Source organism: Zingiber officinale, chromosome 2A (genome assembly GCF_018446385.1).
Source record: "Zingiber officinale cultivar Zhangliang chromosome 2A, Zo_v1.1, whole genome shotgun sequence".
NCBI lineage: Eukaryota > Viridiplantae > Streptophyta > Magnoliopsida > Zingiberales > Zingiberaceae > Zingiber > Zingiber officinale.
The window spans coordinates 3,933,234-3,951,672 of record NC_055988.1 but is presented as its reverse complement, the minus strand read 5'-3'; the positions used below and the strand labels follow the sequence as shown (position 1 = coordinate 3,951,672).

Below are 18,439 nucleotides of genomic sequence, written 5' to 3'. Positions count from 1 at the left end.
TCACATTTATCCGCCACTGTCAAGTTGACCTCTTGCTAGACTTGTTCTTGTATAGTCCTTCCACGCTGTCGCAAATTCTGTCGTTGCTTAGCCTTGCGCAAATGCCCAATAAGCTGAATTAAAGGAGTAACGAGCCAATCCTTGTGCCTAGCCTTGGCAAGAAGTTAAAGGGCTAATAGTAGTTCATTAGTGAGTTTGTCGCTTGTTCTGTTGTTCATTAGCAAACTACTACAATGTTACAAGGGCCACAAGTTCACCATTAATTATAAGATTATTGATTATTGCCATGAACCGAACTGTGAGCTGCCATCCTACTCACTAGCTCACCATGGTTGCTTAGCCACGAGTCTATTGGCCTCCTTGACATGAGTTTATCAATCGCTTGATGATCACGAGTTCAAATGTGTTGAACTTGTTGGCTTGCACATTTGGTGGTGTCTTTTTTTTTTGGACAAAAATTCAAGAGTCAAATGGGTGTCTCATTTAATATGAACTATCCAAAATAGTCTTACATTATTTGACCATTCGACCATATAAAAACTAGTTGTTGGTGCAATTAGCATCAATGATCAAACCTGAGTTTTGATGAATGATAAATAAATTAAAGTTAGATGTTATATTTATCTAACCTTGTTACCCAGTGCGCAGGGTTGACTAACTTGATGGGTCTAGAGGATTGAAACACCAGCTGAAGTCCAGTTAGGTTGATAGCTGGCACGAAGTCCAAATTGGTTGAGATCTGGCAGAACGAAGTCCAGTTAGGTTGACAACTGACTAAAGTCCAGGTTGGCTGAGATCTGGCAGAGGAAATCTAGTTGGATTGACAACTGGTTAAAGTCCAGATTGGTTGACATCTGGTAAGAAATCTTGGTCAGTCAAGGGATCTGACATCAAGAAAGTTTGCGATTAGTAAGTAAGGTAAGCACTGGTGGAGAGTGATCTAGTGAGAACGAGTCCCACTTGGGAACATTAGACGTAGGTCCAATTTAGATCCATTTCAGAAACCAAAATTGAGACCGTGACTAGATTTAGGACTCGAGGACACAGGATCAAATTAACACTGCTACCTTATGGTGATAACTTTGTTTTATTGGTTAAATATTTTGTTTCCTGGACTAACTTTTTTTTATAGAAAAGAAAAAGTAAAAAAATGATTCGGGCACCCGAAAGGACTCCGGGCACCTGAAGTCTGGGTGCCTGGAGTTGCTCCAGACACCCAAGTAAAGCTCAATGAGGAAGAACCTTGGACGGGTGCCTAGCCTGGTACTCGGGCGGTCCAGATGCTCGGAGTTGCTCCAACCACCCGGACCCATGAAAATTCATCCAGAAGATAAGTTAGAGCACGAGGAGTGGTCGACCCACGTCAACCGTCCAGGCACCCTTCAGGCGCTTGGATGTGGAGAAACTTCAGGGATGAAATTTCGAGGATAGCTCACCACGTTAGCATAGTCCAGGCACCTGGGAGGGGATCTAGGTACCCGGATGGGGCTATAAAAGCACTCTTCGACCAACAATTTGAACACAACACTCACTACAACTTTCATAATCGCGCGCAACTCTAACTACTTCGAAAAGGTCTCCGAGATATTGAAAAGCAGCTCCGACAAGCTACGCACAAGTATAAAATCATGATGCATTGTAAAATAATCTAAATTCCTACCTACTTACTCTTGTAACGATTCCGTGATTATAGTGATTACCCAACAAAAACATTCAACGAGTATAGGCCATAGAATTAGAGTCGTTGAAGGCTCCGAATGATTCTTTTCTACTGTGTATTTTTTTGAATTTTGAAAAAATGATGAATATTATTCACTCACTCCCCTCCTCTAACGTCTTTACGATCTAACACTAACAACTAACTTCTACCGTTATAGAAGCACTAACTTCTACAACAATCACTTTATATATTTTAATTTTACTTCTCTAAGTGATAATCTAATTAAAATAGCATTTCAAGAAGTAAAACAAAACAATGAGGACTCTTGACACTTACCATATTTCAAATGAACCAGCTGTATAATTTAATATATAGATTTTACGACATATAGAAATTAGTCATTAACTTTTATAATGTGTAAAAACTAATTGAAAACTATTGTTAGTTTTTAGGACATAATTTAATCATGATTTTATATGTAATTTTATAACATAGAGTAACTATTTACTAGTTCTATATGCTTTTACATTTTATAACATAGACTAACTATTTACTAGTTCTATATGCTTTTACAACCGCAACAACTTACAACTGACTAGCCAATCCAATGGCTCGACTAAGTGCTCAAATTATTTATCCTTACTGGTCCTCTCTTCATTTTCAACCAGTTCAATTCAATATGATAAAATGTTTAAATATACATATATATATATAGATCCACGAACACGAATCTTGATGGATTTGAACCACCAACCTCTCGAGCCAGACACAGGAAAATGGATGACCGAGTGCTCTACCATTTTGAGCTAAAGATTCAGTGCAAAATATATATATATAGGCAAGGCCACAGATGCTGTACAAGGTTCACCAAATTCTTTTTAAAAATAGATTTGTAATTTATTGAAAATAGTATAAAATTTAGCAACTAAAAAACTATTTTTCACAGCAAATAAGGTAAAAACGTCTAAGTCGATAAATCAAATATTACTACTCCCTAAAATAAAACGACAAAATAGGGTGCTTAATCAGCAATTTAAAATGGTTCTCGAAGTCATCGGGTAAGGATATAGTTAAAGTTGCAATAACAAAAACTTGTAAGCGTTTGATGAATTTGACTTCTGCCAAATAGAAATCTAGAAGTGAATCAAAAAAAGGCTTACAAATTCAAGTTTGTTCTTACAGGAGTCTTCAGAACTTGACTTCACATAAGAGTGCTCAAAACAATAGTCATAATACGCCCAAATTTTTGCTCCATGAATGTATCACAATTTCGGCCAGATGTGGCAACGAAATTGTAAGCTTCAGGTACCAACAAATCCAAGCCTACAAGGAAATATACCCATAATTAGTTAAAGCTAGAAATCCAGCCAAAAAGAGATATATACATGAGAAAAGCTTTCAAATGTAAATCTATACAAAAGTAGTCCGAATCTTGTACCGAGAATTGATTCCACCAAAATGCAGGGTGAGATGAATTCCAAGTCTTTTCCATGCGCCTCGAGTTCAATTGACAGCACTAGACAGCAATTGACAGAACTACAGACAATCTTTGACAGCAGCATCTTTAATATTGAATACAATTGACAAACTTCTATAGAGCTTCAGCTGCAAAATCTTTACCCCCGTAGACAGGAACTCTCAAGACTGTTGTAATCCATGTAATGAGTAGAGCATAAGAGCCTTTTCTACTACATGAATTTACATTCACAATTACCCCAATCATGATTACACATTTTTCCCAACAAACCCGTCACCCAACCAGACCCGAATTTACAAATGTATATATAAGATTAAATGGGAAACAGCACAAAGAAAAATTGTAGAAATGAACACAAGATATGACAGTAAAATTTTAAACAATCACAACATCAATCATGAACTTGAGAATATATTTGAACCCATGAATGTAATTGTTTCAACATATTTAGCCTTGGTTAAGTTTTACCAACTGTATATGGGATATGGCACTAATTGAGGGATATTAACTAGAAAAAATTATTTTTAACAAGAATTTGATTGACATTTGAAATATTACTTCTTAAGACATTGATCCATATTAAACATTTCAAACTAGTTATAACACTTTGATGTAATGTACCATTTGCTATCAATTATTAGTGACCATAAAAACCTTGCAATTTACTGTATTTGAGAAACTATTTACAATGATTAAGTCGCGCCCCATGGATTACCAAGAGAAACCACATCTATCAATACCAGTGATATGTACGTTCAAAAAAGCATGCAAATTTGATAATCTTTAGTTCTTAAATGAATCAATCTGCAAAATAATGAACCAAAATTGTAATGAATGTACCCAAGTAATGAAGAAATTTAATAGAGTATAATCGAATGAAATATAATTAGAATAAAACTAATGGAACGGAATGAAATTAAGAGGAATAATCAATTTATATTCATTATTTTGTTTTAATCATGCATAATCAATATTACTTGGTTTGATAAGTTCAATGTGCCTGAGTTACTTGTCTTGCTGGCATGCCAAGCTTGGTTGATCCATCAGATGAAACCAACCAACATGTCGAATCCAAGGAACTGACCATCAAGATCACTCAATTGAATTAGCCAGCCAGATTGTCTTACTAGATAGGATTGACCCAATATTGATGGTCAAATCAGTCCAAGTCACTCATATAATTTATCTACATTTAGTTTTGAAATGATAATTTGACATTGTGATATATTTGAATGTAGTGGAATAATGAATAAATCAGAGTAAATGAACCATTTCATTCCATTCTATCCAATGCACCCTAAAACGAATAAAGATTCATGGAATTCTATTTTTCTTTCTCTCACGTTGCTTTTTATCAAAAAAGTTGCTCCTCTTCATGTATACGTCTGTCTCATATCACTAAAGAATTAATAAGAATTGTACCTTATCATTTCAGAAAGATGGTTCAAATTGCTGGGGACCCCATGATTTCACCACTTGGAATGGATGCGTAGGTGATGGACAATTGAATATGCAGCGGTTGAATCGGGATATTGCTGATATCGCCATGAAACCGCATTTAACTGATAGCGAGATGGGACGATAGGGAACATGAAATTCAACGAGGTAGAGGCAGACACACACACACAGGCGATGGAGAACCCGGGGAATAAAAACAAATGCCCCGTGCGATCTCCCCGCCAGCACCCAAAAAATATTACTTTTTATTAAGCAGGGGTGACCTGCCATGCGAGCGCACCCAACATGGCAAAGGTCGATGCAACATGTTCAAATGCATATTACCTTCCCAGTCTATCATCAAGAACCTAGCCCATCCGTCTTGTTCTGATCCCCAAGAGGCATCCACTCCTTTACAACTGATTAAGTTCTGAGCAAGAACTTAATCATTCAGGCAAACAACGTCTATTTTCCTGGCAACTGGAGTTTGTGCATCGAAAACGCCCGTCGATCCGAACTTCGAGCCGCAGATCTGCTTCCGCGCCTGCAGTGCTTCCTCGGCAGCAAGAACAGAACGAACCAAATCGGTGGAACAGCCGCAAGAAACTGATCGGAAGCCATAACCATCTTTTAATCCGCAAAGCACCGAAGAACCACACCGCAGAGAACCGCTTGGATCGTGAAAAAGGCCTTCACCAAGATCTCTACATAAAACAAAAACACTCAAACACATGTGAGGGGAAAAAATCCAGATGACCTGCGATTTGCCGATCAAGGAAGGGAAGGCTGAGGGCCAGATCCAGATCGCAAGAAACCCTAGGTCGTCTACTGCGTGTGATATTATATAGCCAGCGCTTGCCCTTACGAGAAGATTATGGACGTCTAACACGTGGCGGATTTTAATTTGTTAGAGCAGGGAGACTGGGTCAATGGTTGCGTTGGGCTCACGCCAAAAGGCCCAAAACCGACTTATGCGCGCCAACACCCAATTCCTTTACGAAAAAGTCCCTTATTTTTTAATGAATTAATATCAATCAGAAATAGAAATAGATATGCCGTTGTTTAAGTTTTTTTTATATAAATCATGGTCCTAAAGAATCATAAAATATATTTTTCTCATCGCAATTAATTTTTAAGTTTTTTATACGAAATTGTAGTCAAATTTACTAATATTTTCTATACTTAATATATATTTTATTTCTATAGTCAATTGTTGCCTTTGTTAAGAATTCGCATAATGTTATTCCAATTTTAACACATAATTTAATCAGAAAATGGTTAATTGGCAATATATATATACTATAGAATTCTTTGAAATTACATGTTTCTAAAAATATAATTATTTTAAAAAAATGATATTAAATCGTAGATATCTTAACTCTCTCACTGATTTTATAAAATTAGTATAGGGATGAATTTATAATTATTATTTTTTCATCACATATTAATCCTTCCTATTAATCTTAACTTTTTTTTTCTGGAATATTTTATCTTCCTTTTTTTTTTTTTTTTTTTTTTTTTTTGATAATGTTAGTAGTTATCACATGGATAATTTCTACCATCGAAATTTCCTATACGATCATCAAATCCAATACTTAATTCAACCTACAAACACATCACCAAAGTACAATAGAATGTACAAGAAAAACTCCCAACAAGTAAGAACGCCCAATATATAGGAAAAACTCCTAACCTTTTGTATTCATAATAAATGATTACAAAGTGGACTCTTAGCATGTTGCTCACACTTTCCTCTATTTATAATGCAGGCAGAAGTTGACTTGGTATTTACAAACGATTGCAAGATAGTATCATTAGACTGTCATGTCACATGTCCCAACTATCTGTCCACATCACCTGTTGCTTTGGCACCACACTAAACATCCGCTCGCACCCTTGTGCTTGGTCGAGGCCCGACTCCACAAACTGGTTGCTTTGGCACCATGGCCAATGTTAGTCGGCATGCCCAATACATGACCCAAGTCCTGCACCACAGACTTAGGGGAAAACAACCTTCCTGCTACACCATCCCTCGTGCAGCATTGCTTGCGCCTTGCCGCATGCTATGGCTCGCATTTTATCCAAGCCTTGCTTGGCTAAATGCTTAGACTCCGCACATCCAATCTTTGCGTTTATTCGCCACTATCAAGTTGACCTCCTACTCCACTTGTTCTTGGACTACCCCTGCATGTTGGTGCAAACCATGTCGTTGCTTAGCATGCCTTGTGCACATGCCCAATAAGTTAGATCAAAGGAGCAACAAGTCAATCCGTGTGTCCAACTTTGCCAACGAGTTAAGGGGCGCTAATAAACCACCCCCCAAAAAAGAACTCGACGTTCTCGTCGAATGCTTTTGCAAGTATGCCTCAATTTGTTTTTCAAATTGCCAAAGTGTAACATCCCTTTCCCAAGTAACCTCCAATTCAGGTTTTCTATTCCAAAGAACTAAGAAGTATATCCTTCTATTTTTCTTGCTCATTCCAAAGGTTCTGTGGTGCAAGATCTTCCCAACATCATCGAAGAATTGCTTCCTCACAACTGGTGGAGCTCTCTTGGTATTGTTTCTTGATGAATTTGTTTCATCTAAATAAAATTTCTAAAAGAAACTTACATGAAATATAGGAGGTATCTTTAGCTTTTCAGGTAAATTCAACCTATAAGCCGCATTATCAACTTTCTCCACGATCTCGAATGGGCCGTCATACTTAGCAATTAGTCCTCGATGAGAATTCTTGCTACTAATTCTCTTCCGGATTTGAGGAGTGAGTTTCAACAACATTTTGTCTCCAATAAAGAATTCTAAGGATTTCTGCCTCTGATCAACATATGTTTTTATTCTCTTTGCAGCTTTCCTCAAACTATCTTAGGCTTCCTTAAGCAACTCTTGCTTTTCCCTTGCATATTTGTATGTTGCAGGACATTTTCCTCTCGATTTTTGCTTGTCTATCTCCACAGGAGATATTGGTTGCTCTCCCAACACTATCTTAAAGGGATTCCGTTCTGTGGCTGAGGACTTGTACAAATTATAGTAAAATTGTGCACTGTTTAGTAAACCCAAGCCAATTTTTCTGACTTGCTGTAACATATTACCGCAAATACTCTTCAAGTACATGATTGATTCTTTCAATCTGTCCATCAGTTTATGAATGATTAGCGATAGAGAATTTAAGATCGGTCTCCATCATATTAAATAAGGAAGTCTAAAATCTCACACTAAATCGTGTATCTTTGTCACTCACAATATCATTAGGTAAATCAAAAAAATGTACCACGTTGCGATAAAAGAGTTCAGAAGCAAAGTTAGAAGGGCAAGCCAAAGAGCTGCAATAAATACTACATATTTAGATAATCTGTCCACCACCACCATGATGGAAGACATGTTATCAACCTTTGAAAACCCACCAATAAAGTCCATAGAAACTGAAACCCATGGTTTTTTGGAATAGACAACGGTTGGAGTAATCTTTCTTTCTTTTTTCCATTCAGTCTTGTCTTGTTGACACACTAGATAAGTTTTCACATATGCCTCCACGCCATTTTCCATCTTGGGCCAAATATAAGAATGGACCAAAAGAGCAAGCATCCTTTCATTATCGGGATGGCCAGCCCATTATGGGTCATGAGTGTTGAACCCCGTGGTAGTTTTGATGTGATCAACCAAGTTTAGGTTAGGTCCTGCTTTGTGTTTAATCCCTGTGTCTAAGTGTGCAAGAGCTTAGGAGCACAGGAAGTCGAGCGGAAGACGCAGCTAGCGAGAAGGACGACACGGGAAGGGAGCCGACGGGCTCGGTGCGTCCGAAGGACGAGAGAGCTGCGGAAGAGTACACCCGGTGGGCGTGAAGAACATGCGCGGTGTTCGAGGGACGTAAAGCCGGGACGGAAGACTGCTTGAAGAGAAGGCCGGGAATTGGGTTCGGGTGAGCCCTATTCCGGATGGCCAAAATCACCCAAAGAAGCCGAATTAGAGCAAGTCAACTGGAAGTTGACTTGTCAATGGTTCGGTCGACCGAACCTCCTGATCGGTCGACCGAACCCCTCTTAATTAGCAGCCAACCGCCAATGACATGTCAGCATCACATCAGCCAGCGGTGAAGCGATCGGTCGACCGAACCTTATGATCGGTCGACCGAACCCAAGTTTATCCAGAGACTTAGTCGAGCAAGTTGTTCGGGCCAACTCAGCTGGAGATCGTTGGCTGATCGGTCGACTGAACATAATGATCGGTCGACCGAACCAAAGCTCGATCCTCAGAGACTGCACCTGGACGGAAGACTGGGCAGGTACAGCAGGTTCGGTCGACCGAACCTGGGGATCGGTCGACCGATCCCTCTCGAGTCAAACCTGATCCCGAAGGTTCAGGTTATCTGATAAGCTCTAGAACCCCTATATAAAGGGGGTCTCCGGTAGCTATTCAGTACAACGAATACGAACGAAATAACAACTCTTGTACTCTCATTCTCTTAGTAACTACTGTACTGTCAAAGTGTAAAAGGCTTCTCCGCCTTCAGAAAAGGAGTTTTCTTACTACGCCTTTCTTACTGCCCTGGATTAACAACCCTCTTGGTTGTAACCAGGTTAAATTCTGTCTCCTGTTATTTCTGTTGTTAACTTTATTATTGTTGCTTTATTTTAAAGAGTTGAAAAGCTTTGAGGAGGGTATAATATTTATCGCAGGCAATTCACCCCCCTCTTGCCGGTCCCCGCTGCACCAACAAGTGGTATCAGAGCCCAACAGCCTCAGAGGGACTAACCGCCATCTGAAGCACAAAGATCAGAACAATGGCCGGTGCGAACATTCATCCCCCAAATTTCAACGGAGATTTCGCTACATGGAAGTGAAAAATGGAAGTATTCTTATTATAATGAAATATGGCTTTGCAGCGCCGAAAGATAAAGAAGAAAACACGTGGAGTAAGAAGGAGCAAGCCGATTTTGTCGCCAACGGAAAGACTGAGTTCCACCTGCTCAGCATTCTGCCACCTCAGGAGGTAAATCGGATCAGAAGCTACGACTCCGTGAAAGATCTCTGGGAAAAATTCCTGGAGCTTCACGAAGGTACTTTCGAGGCAAAGCTAGCAAGGTGCGACATTCTCCGGACCCAGTTGACGAATCTCCTGATGAACCAAGGCGAAAAGGTAGCGCAACTCCAAGCAAGGATCAAAGAGCTGATCACGCAACTAACCAATCTTGGAGAAGAAGTAACGAACCGGGACTCGATCCGGTACGCGCTCAACGCCTTCCCTCGAACACCCGAGTGGACCTCCTTAGTAGATGCGTACTACATCTCTAAGGATTTCGAGGTAAGTACTCTAGATCATTTGTTTTCTACTTTTGAACTTCACGAATCTCGAGTTGCAGAGCCCAATGGAGTAGAAAAGATTAGTCAGAACATCGCTTTGAAGGCAAGAACAAACGGTTTTGACTCTGAAGCCTCGATCGACAGATCGGAAGCGGCACTATTGGTAAAACGCTTTAATAAATTTTTTTAAATCTAATAAATTTAGATCACAGTCAAAGAAGTTCCAGCAAAAGAAAAGAGTGGTTCGTTGCTACAATTGCAACGAAGAAGGACATATCAAAGATGACTGCCCAAAACTAAAAAGCAAAAGTAAAGAAAAGAGTAAGAAGCCAGCTCGACCCAAAGTCAACCTAAAGGCTACGTGGGATGATTCATCGTCCTCCAAATCCGAAGTCGAAGAATTCTCGGGATTAGCACTGATGGCCAACCATCAGCTAGAAGAATCGTCTAGCTCATAAATGAGCATAGATGAAGGGGGAGGAACAACAGAAGAAGAAGAAAGCTGTGATGAAGGGGGAGCATCGCAAGACGAGGTAAGTAAGGTACGTGCCCTAAATCCTAAACAGTCCTTTCGTTTAATAAAAGCTCTTTCTAAAGAATTAGATAAAGTAGAGAAAGAAAATGAATGTTTGAAATCAGAAAATGAAGTTTTAAAATTAGAAATTAAAAAATTGAAAACTGATGCATGTTTTAAAAATATTTTTCCACATTCAAAATTAAAGTTATATGGAAAATTAAATTGGTACATAAGAAAGCATCAGGGCCAACTTAGGAAAATACCAAGAAACTATGTACCCCCTAAGTTTTTAACCAACCCTGTAGGTAGGAACCTTTATTGGGTCTCAAAAACTTTATTGGTTTAAATTTCTCTTTTAGTTAAAAGCTTACAGTGAGAAAATTAAACATTGAGGTTCTTTATGGAAGCTTTGTCTAAGGAAGTGGTTGTTGCTCCAATAACCAAGAAGGCCTAGTGTCTCGTCACGACCTGGAAGCTGAAATATCGAAATAAAAATGTTTAATTAACTTTCTGATAAAAGTATTAAAATTAGAATTAAATAATATTTTTAAAAGTTTTTAAACATTTCCTTAGATATTCTTTAAATTTTTTCTTATATTCTCTAGAAAATATGTTTTCTGAAAATTTTTAGTTAGAATTTTTTTTAAAATTCTGAAAATTCTTTTTAACTTAGAAAATTTTTCAAAACTTAGAAATTTTTTAAATTAAACCTAACTTAGTTTTTTTAATCTTTACTTAGAATTGTTTAACTTTGAATTTTTTTGCTGTGATCAAAGGGGGAGAGTAAAGATAAGTTCAGTTAGGAGTCAGTTAAAAAAAATTTTGTATAAATTTTCATGTTGCAATTTATTTTAAAGTTGCAAATTTATGCCTGAATTATTAGTTTAGTAATTTCTTTAAATTACTATCTGTTTGTTTTAACCCTAACTTGAACTTGGGTTGATGCACATCAAAAGGGAGAGATTGTTGAACCCCGTAGTAGTTTTGATGTGATCAACCAAGTTTAGGTTTCTTCTTTGTGTTTGATCCATGTGTCTAAGTGTGCAGGAGCTTAGGAGCACAGGAAGACGCAGCTAGCGAGAAGGACGGCACGGGAAGGGAGTCAACGGGCTCGGTGCGTCCGAAGGACGAGAGAGCTGCGGAAGAGTACACCCGGTGGGCATGAAGTGTTGGTTGCTACTTGGAAAACCTATCGGTTCCACTGTACAAAAATTTTGTACAAAGGTTTGAACCTTTTCCTAGCTACCATGTGTTCTTTTAAATTAAACTTGGATCGCCTGCGGAACTTAACACGTTTGATCCTAAGTTTAATTTATTTGTTCTTTTAGGTTTAGACTGGGATCTCCTGCGGAACTTAACACGTCCGATCCAAATCACCTAGGTCACGAAGAAAATTAAATATCTATTTCCAAAATCGGCTTCCAGTACTGCATGGCGAGGCACATGACTTTCTTGGATATGGGAGCAACCACCACCGACTAGACAAAGCCTTTTAAGGAAATTAAATATTTAACCTTCCCATAGTAACCCTAGGTTAACCACTAAGAATAATCAAATCACAAGGGAAAAAAAATAAAAGAACACAACATCAAAAACTATTTCAAAAAATTAGAATCACATGCCTCTTCTATTTGGTATTTTTACAAAGAAATAAAACTAGTATGATGAGAAAATTAAATACTAGTATACCTTTTTATTTGCAAGCAAAAACCTCTAGGTCTTCTACCGTATTCCTCTTCTAATCTTGGACGTTGTGTGGACAACGATCTTCCAAGACGAGAACCACCAAAGCACCTTCTTCTTCTTTTCTTCAAGTTTCGGCCAAGCAAGACTTAAAGGAAGAAGATCTTTTTCCACCAACCAAGCTCGAAGGGATGCAAGCTTTCTCTCCTTCTTCTCCAAGCTAGGATCCGGCCACCACTTGATCTCCAAGAGAGAAGAGAGTTTCGACCACAAAGATGGAGAGAAGAGAAAGGGAAGGGCCGGCCACACCAAGGAAGAAAAGAGAGAGAAATAGAATAGAGGTTGTGTCTTGTGAAGGCACCCAAACCCCCTCTTTTATAATCCTTAGCCTTGGCAAATAAGGAAAATTTAATAAAACCTTCCTTAATTCTATTGCCATTGAAAAGGAAAATTTTAATTAATTAAAATTAAAATTCGAAAACTCTAGAATCATATGCCTCTTGTGTTTGGTATTTCCAAAAATAACTATATAAAAAAAACTAGTATGATGCGGAAAATAATTACTAGTTATACCTTTCTTTGTAAGCAAATAACCTCTTGATCTTCTATCGTATTCCTCTTCTTATCCCGGATGTTGTGCGGGCAACGATCTACCGAGATGAGAACCACCCAAGCCTTCACCTTTCTTCAAAGTTTCGGCCACCTTCTTTTCTTCAAGGGATGAAGAACTTTAGACCTCCAACCAATCTTTAAGGGATGCTAGGAAACAAAACCTCCTCCTTCTTTTTCTTCCGTAAGTAAAATCCGGCCACCAACCAAGCTCCTAGAGAAGTTGCCGCCGGCCACAAAAAGAAGAGAAGAGGGAGAAGCTAGAGCTGACCACCAAAGAGGAAAAGAGAGGAAGAATAGAATAGAGTCGTTCCCCATGAAGGCAACTCTGCCCCCTCTTTTATAATCCTTGGTCTTGGCAAATAAGGAAATTTAAATAAAAAACTTCCTTAATTCTTTTGCCATGAAAAAGAAAATTTTATTTAATTAAAAATAATTTCCTCTTCTCACAGTACATGGCCGGCCACATCTATAAGCTATAAACAAGGAGAGTTTTAATTATAATAAGAATTAAAACTTCCTAATTTGTCTCCGGAAATTTATAAAAAATTTCTCCAATAATTTTTCCTTCATGATGGTTTGTAAAAAGAAAATTTTATAAATTAAAATCTTTCTTTTAAACATTTGGATGATTTCCAAAAAGGAAAGTTATCTCTAAAAATTAAAATCTCCTTTCAATCTACAAATAAGGAAAGATATCAAATCTTTTCTTAATCTTTTATAGAAACTTATAAAAGGGAATATTTAATTTTTTTAAACTCTCTTTTAAATTATGAACATGGTTAAAAAAGGAAAGTTTTCTTAAAATTAAAATCCATCTTTCAATCTACAAATAAGGAAAGATTTCAAATCTTTTCTTAATCTTTTGTAGAAAGCTATAAAGGGAAAGATTTAAATTTTAAACTCTCTTTTAAAATCATGATATCCACATTAAGAAAAAATTTAAATAAAAATAAAATTCCTTTTAATATGGATGGCCAATCAAGCTTAGACTCCAAGCCATGGCCGGCCAATTAACTTGGCTCAATCCTTTTGATCTTGGCCGAACCTAGCTTGGGTTTCAAGCTAGCTTGGTCGGCCCCATTAGGATGGGTAAGAAGGTGGGTATAGGTGGGTATAATTCTCTATATACAAGAGGCTACGATAGGGACCGAGAGGAGGAATTGGTTTTGGTCTCCCGATGAAATTAAGCTTCCCGTGTTCACCCCGAACACACAACTTAACTTCATCAATAATAATTCATACCACTAAAGAATTATTATTGAACTACCACACCTTATTATGAGTGTGTTAGTCTCCCTATGTTTAAGATGTCGGATGTCCACTAATTAATTGAGTTACTGACAACTCATTTTAATTAATATCTCAGTCTAAGAGTAGTATCACTCAACCTTATCGTCATGTCGAACTAAGTTCACCTGCAGGGATTAACATGACAAACCTTATGAGCTCCTCTTGGGGACATTATCAACCTAGATTACTAGGACACAGTTTCCTTCTATAATCCACAACACACACTATAAGTAATATCATTTCCCAACTTATCGGGCTTATTGATTTATCAAGCTAAATCTCACCCTTTGATAAGTTAAAAAAATAAATATTAAATATATGTGCTTGTTATTATATTAGGATTAAGAGCACGCACTTCCATAATAACTAAGGACTTGTTCTTTTATTAAGTCAGTATAAAAAGAACTTTTCTTAAATGGTCCTGCTCAATACACTTAAAGTGTACTAGTGTAATTTATTAGTCAAGATAAACTAATATCTAATTACACTACGACTTTTCCGATGGTTTGTTCCTTTCCATCTCAGTCGTGAGCTACTGTTTATAATTTATAAAGAACTGATAACACGATCTTCTGTGTGTGACACCGCACACTATGTTATCTACAATATAAATTAATTGAACATCTATATTTGGTATATATAAATGTAGACACTTGACCAATGTGATTCTTATAAATGTTTATACAAAAACTAGGCTTTTAGTATACACTCTAACACCAACTTTCCATAAGCTATATCATTTGCAGCAACAACCTGTATCCTTTCCAGCATATACAATTCTACTCTGTTGATGCGGGAAGCATCCGACGATCAAATCTATGTTTTGATTGTCAATGGATCCAAATTTAAGTTGTCTTGTTATCTAACAAGATTTGTTGAGTTTGCAAGAAAGTCATAAGTTATCTTAGGCAAAAGTCCTAGTGGATTCTAGGTAGGTGAAAAATTCTTGGGGGTGATAACCTAGGTCCTAGGTGGTGGTAACCCTAGGTAGACGAAAGTCCTAGCTGCGGTTAGGCAGGTGGAAAACCCTAGGGGGTGGTAACTCTAGGTCCTAGGGATGGTAACCCTAGCTCCTAGGGAGTGGTAACCCTACGCTGGAGAAAATCCTAGGGGGTGGTAACTCTAGGTCCTAGGGGGTGGTAACCCTAGGCAGAAAGTCTAGTCGGTCTGGAGGACCGATCTGGCGATAGGTAAACTCCCCTTGGACGAGTAGGTGAGGACGCATTCCTTAGCGAGGGAACAGTAGGTATCAGTTCGACCTAGAGTTTCGACGAAACTCAAAGTCAGAATCGGACAGTCAAAGGCTGTCATAATTTTATATTATATGTATATTGTTTTTGCCTGGACTAACTTTGTTTTGCAGAAAATAAGGGTTGGAGAAAGCTTGTTTGGGCGCCCAGAAGGGGTCCTGGCGCCCCGAGCTGGTCTAGGCGCTCGGAGTCGGTCCAGGAACCCAGAACCCAAAAGTTATCTGCAAGCTGATGTGGCACGCACGGAGTGGCCGAGCCAAGAGGTTCAGGCGCTCTGAGGGGTTCCGGGCACCCGGAACGGCCTATAAAAGTAGCCTCGACCAAAAGCTTCAGAATGACACAACGGACGACTTTCACTTCTTTGAGCTGCTCAGAAAATGCCTCCTCGACGCTTAAAAGATGCTCCAACAACCATCGCGCTGAAGATCCATATTTCTGAGTTGGTATTTTTTAAAGTTTTAAAAAATAATCTAAATCGAAGATAAAATTAACCATCTCATAAAAATCTATAAGGTTCCTGGATTGATATTTAGAAAAGGGTGAGATGGACTCAGGTAAAATTTAGAATTAATTAATCATTTAATAAATTTTAATAAATCTAATTTAATAAATCTAATCTAATAAATCTAATCTAATTTATTAAATCTAATTTAATAAATCTAATTCAATAAATCTAATAAATCTATTTTCTTAAATCTAATTTTAATAAATCAAATTTAATAAAATCTTAATTAATCACTTAATAAATCTTAATTAACAAATCTTAATCTTAATCAATTAATAAATCTATTTTATTCATCTATTAAGTCCAATCAATTCATAATTTAACTTAATTTAATAAATTCAATTAAACACAAAATCATCTCATAGTCATCCATAGGAATGTGCTTATTAGAATAGAGCTTATTCTTTGAAAAATATTTCTCAAACTCTAGGAAAAATATTTTCAAAATTCTAATTTTACTAGTTTTTAAAAATTTGGACTTAGCCTAGGTATTTATCCCTAGAAAGCATGTTCCTCTAATTCTCAGCCAGAGCATCTCACAAGCACACTAGAATTACCTTTCTTGTGTATAAAAAATACTTAGAATGGTGTGAAATGCATAGGGTACTACCTAGACTTCAGAATACTTATGTCTGTGCATCAACATAAGTCTGTGCATCAATATAAATACGAATTCAAATTAATCAAGTTAAGTTATCCATGTTTAAACAAACTAATTGGAACACTTACTTAATTTAACTAACTAAATGAAAGCTACTATCTCAAAGTTTGGCAAATGCAACACTGCCTCAGATGCTATAGTCATCTTTAATTTCTCAAAGGCTTCTTTGCATGCATTTAACCATTCCCACCGCACATTCTTCTTTAATAAGTCTATCAATAGGGCAACCTTCTTTGAATAGCTATAAATGAATTTACGGTGGAAGTTTGCTAAGCCCAAGAATGATCATAGTTTGGAAAATGTTAAAGGAGGTTTCCAATCAACAATATCATGCACCTTCTTTGAATCCATCCGAACATAATAATATGTCCTAAGAATATTATTTCTTGACTAGTAAACTCACGATTTTCCCACTTCACATAGAGTTGATACTTCCTTAGCATATCCAGCACCATCTCTAAGTGCTCCAAGTTCTCTTCCAGTAACTTGTTATAGATTACAATATCATCAAATAAACTATAACAAAATTGTCAAGGAAGTCATACAATATCTCATTTAGGGATGTAAATGAACCAAACGGTTCGCGAGCTATTCGGAGCTCAATTTGGTAAAAAGATCGTTCGAGTTTGTTCGTTTATCTTATCGAGCAGAGCTCGAGCTCGATTTCGAGCTCGACAGTTTTATCGAGTCGAGCTCAAGCTTAAGGATATTCGGCTCGTGAGCTCAATAACATGTTCGTTTATAGGCTCGCAAGCCAAAAAAATGAGCATTAACACGAGTCTTAAACCGAGCCAAAAAATGAGCTCTAAAATGAGTTCTAAAACGAGCCTTAAAATGAGCTTTAAATGAGCCAAAAATGAGCTCTAAAATGAGCCAAAAACGAGCTCTAAATGAGTCTGAAAATGAGCCCGAGCTCGCTTAACGAGTTAGGCTCGTTAACTTTGATAATCGAGCTAATAACGAGCCGAGCTCGAACTGTTCGCGAGCTTGATAATTCTAATACGAGCCGAGCTCGAGCCTTGAGATAAAAGCTCGATTCGAGCTCGAGCCGAGCTCGAGCCTGAATATAACTTAAACGAGCCGAGCTCGAGCCTAATACTATTCGGCTCAGTTTAGCTCATTTACATCCCTAATCTCATTCATCAAATTACAAAAGGTAGCAGGGGTGTTTGTCAAACCAAATGGTATGATAAGAAACTCGTAGGAACCTAACGAGTCACACATGTTATTGTTGCCTCATCCCCTTCCATAATTCTTGCTTGCCAATAGCCTGATCGCAATTCAAGTTTTATGAACCATGTTGACTTACTCAATCTGTCCAGTAGATCTTGTTGTTGGTTAGTCCTAAGAAAATGTACCGGTTCCACTGTACAAAAATTTTTGTACAAGTGTCGAACCTTTCCTTAAATAACCTATTGTGTTCTTCAGAAGTTAAATTAAGAATCGCAGACGGAACTTAACATCATTGATTCCAAATTTAACTTATCTGTTCATAATGGTTTAGATTTGAATCGCAAGCGGAACTTAACACCATTGATTCAAATCTACCTAAGTTATTAATTCCATAAATATTAATTTTCAAAATTGACTTCCAAGATTGCATGGTGAGGCAGATGACCTTCTTGGATATGGGAGCAACCACCACCGCCTAGGCAAAGCCTTTTAAGGAAAGCTAATATTTATTTCCTTAAATAACTCTAGGTTAACCAAAAAGAACAATCGAATCACAAATTCGAAAAAGAAGAAAACATAAAATCAAAAAATAAATTCGATAAACTAGATCTAATTGCCTCTTGTATTTAGAATTCATACAAAGGAAAAATAACTAGTATGATGCGGAAGAAAAATACTAGTTATACCTTCTCTTTGTAAGCTAATGACCTCAAGATCTTCTGCCGTACTCCTTGCCTCGCCTTGGACGTCATGTGGGCGACGATCCTCCAAGATGAACACCACCCAAAAGAATCCTTCCTCTTCCTCTAGAATTCGGCCACCACCACCACCAAGGATAAGAGAGCAAAGGGAAAGAAAGAAGGGAGAGGGCCAGC

General features: G+C 37.6%; 1 long non-coding RNA gene across 2 annotated transcripts; it reads right to left on the bottom strand.

Annotated features, from left to right (window-relative positions):
• Window positions 1-2,800: 2,800 nt before the first annotated feature.
• Window positions 2,801-5,388, bottom strand: LOC122040577. Of its 2 annotated transcripts, none has more exons than XR_006128646.1 (3): window positions 4,560-5,388; window positions 3,099-3,941; window positions 2,801-2,983 (listed from the first exon to the last, which is right to left on the bottom strand). It is a non-coding gene; the product is annotated as an uncharacterized LOC122040577 (long non-coding RNA). The 2 variants fall into 2 exon arrangements; XR_006128647.1 differs by having other exon boundaries at window positions 3,099-3,304.
• Window positions 5,389-18,439: the final 13,051 nt, after the last annotated feature.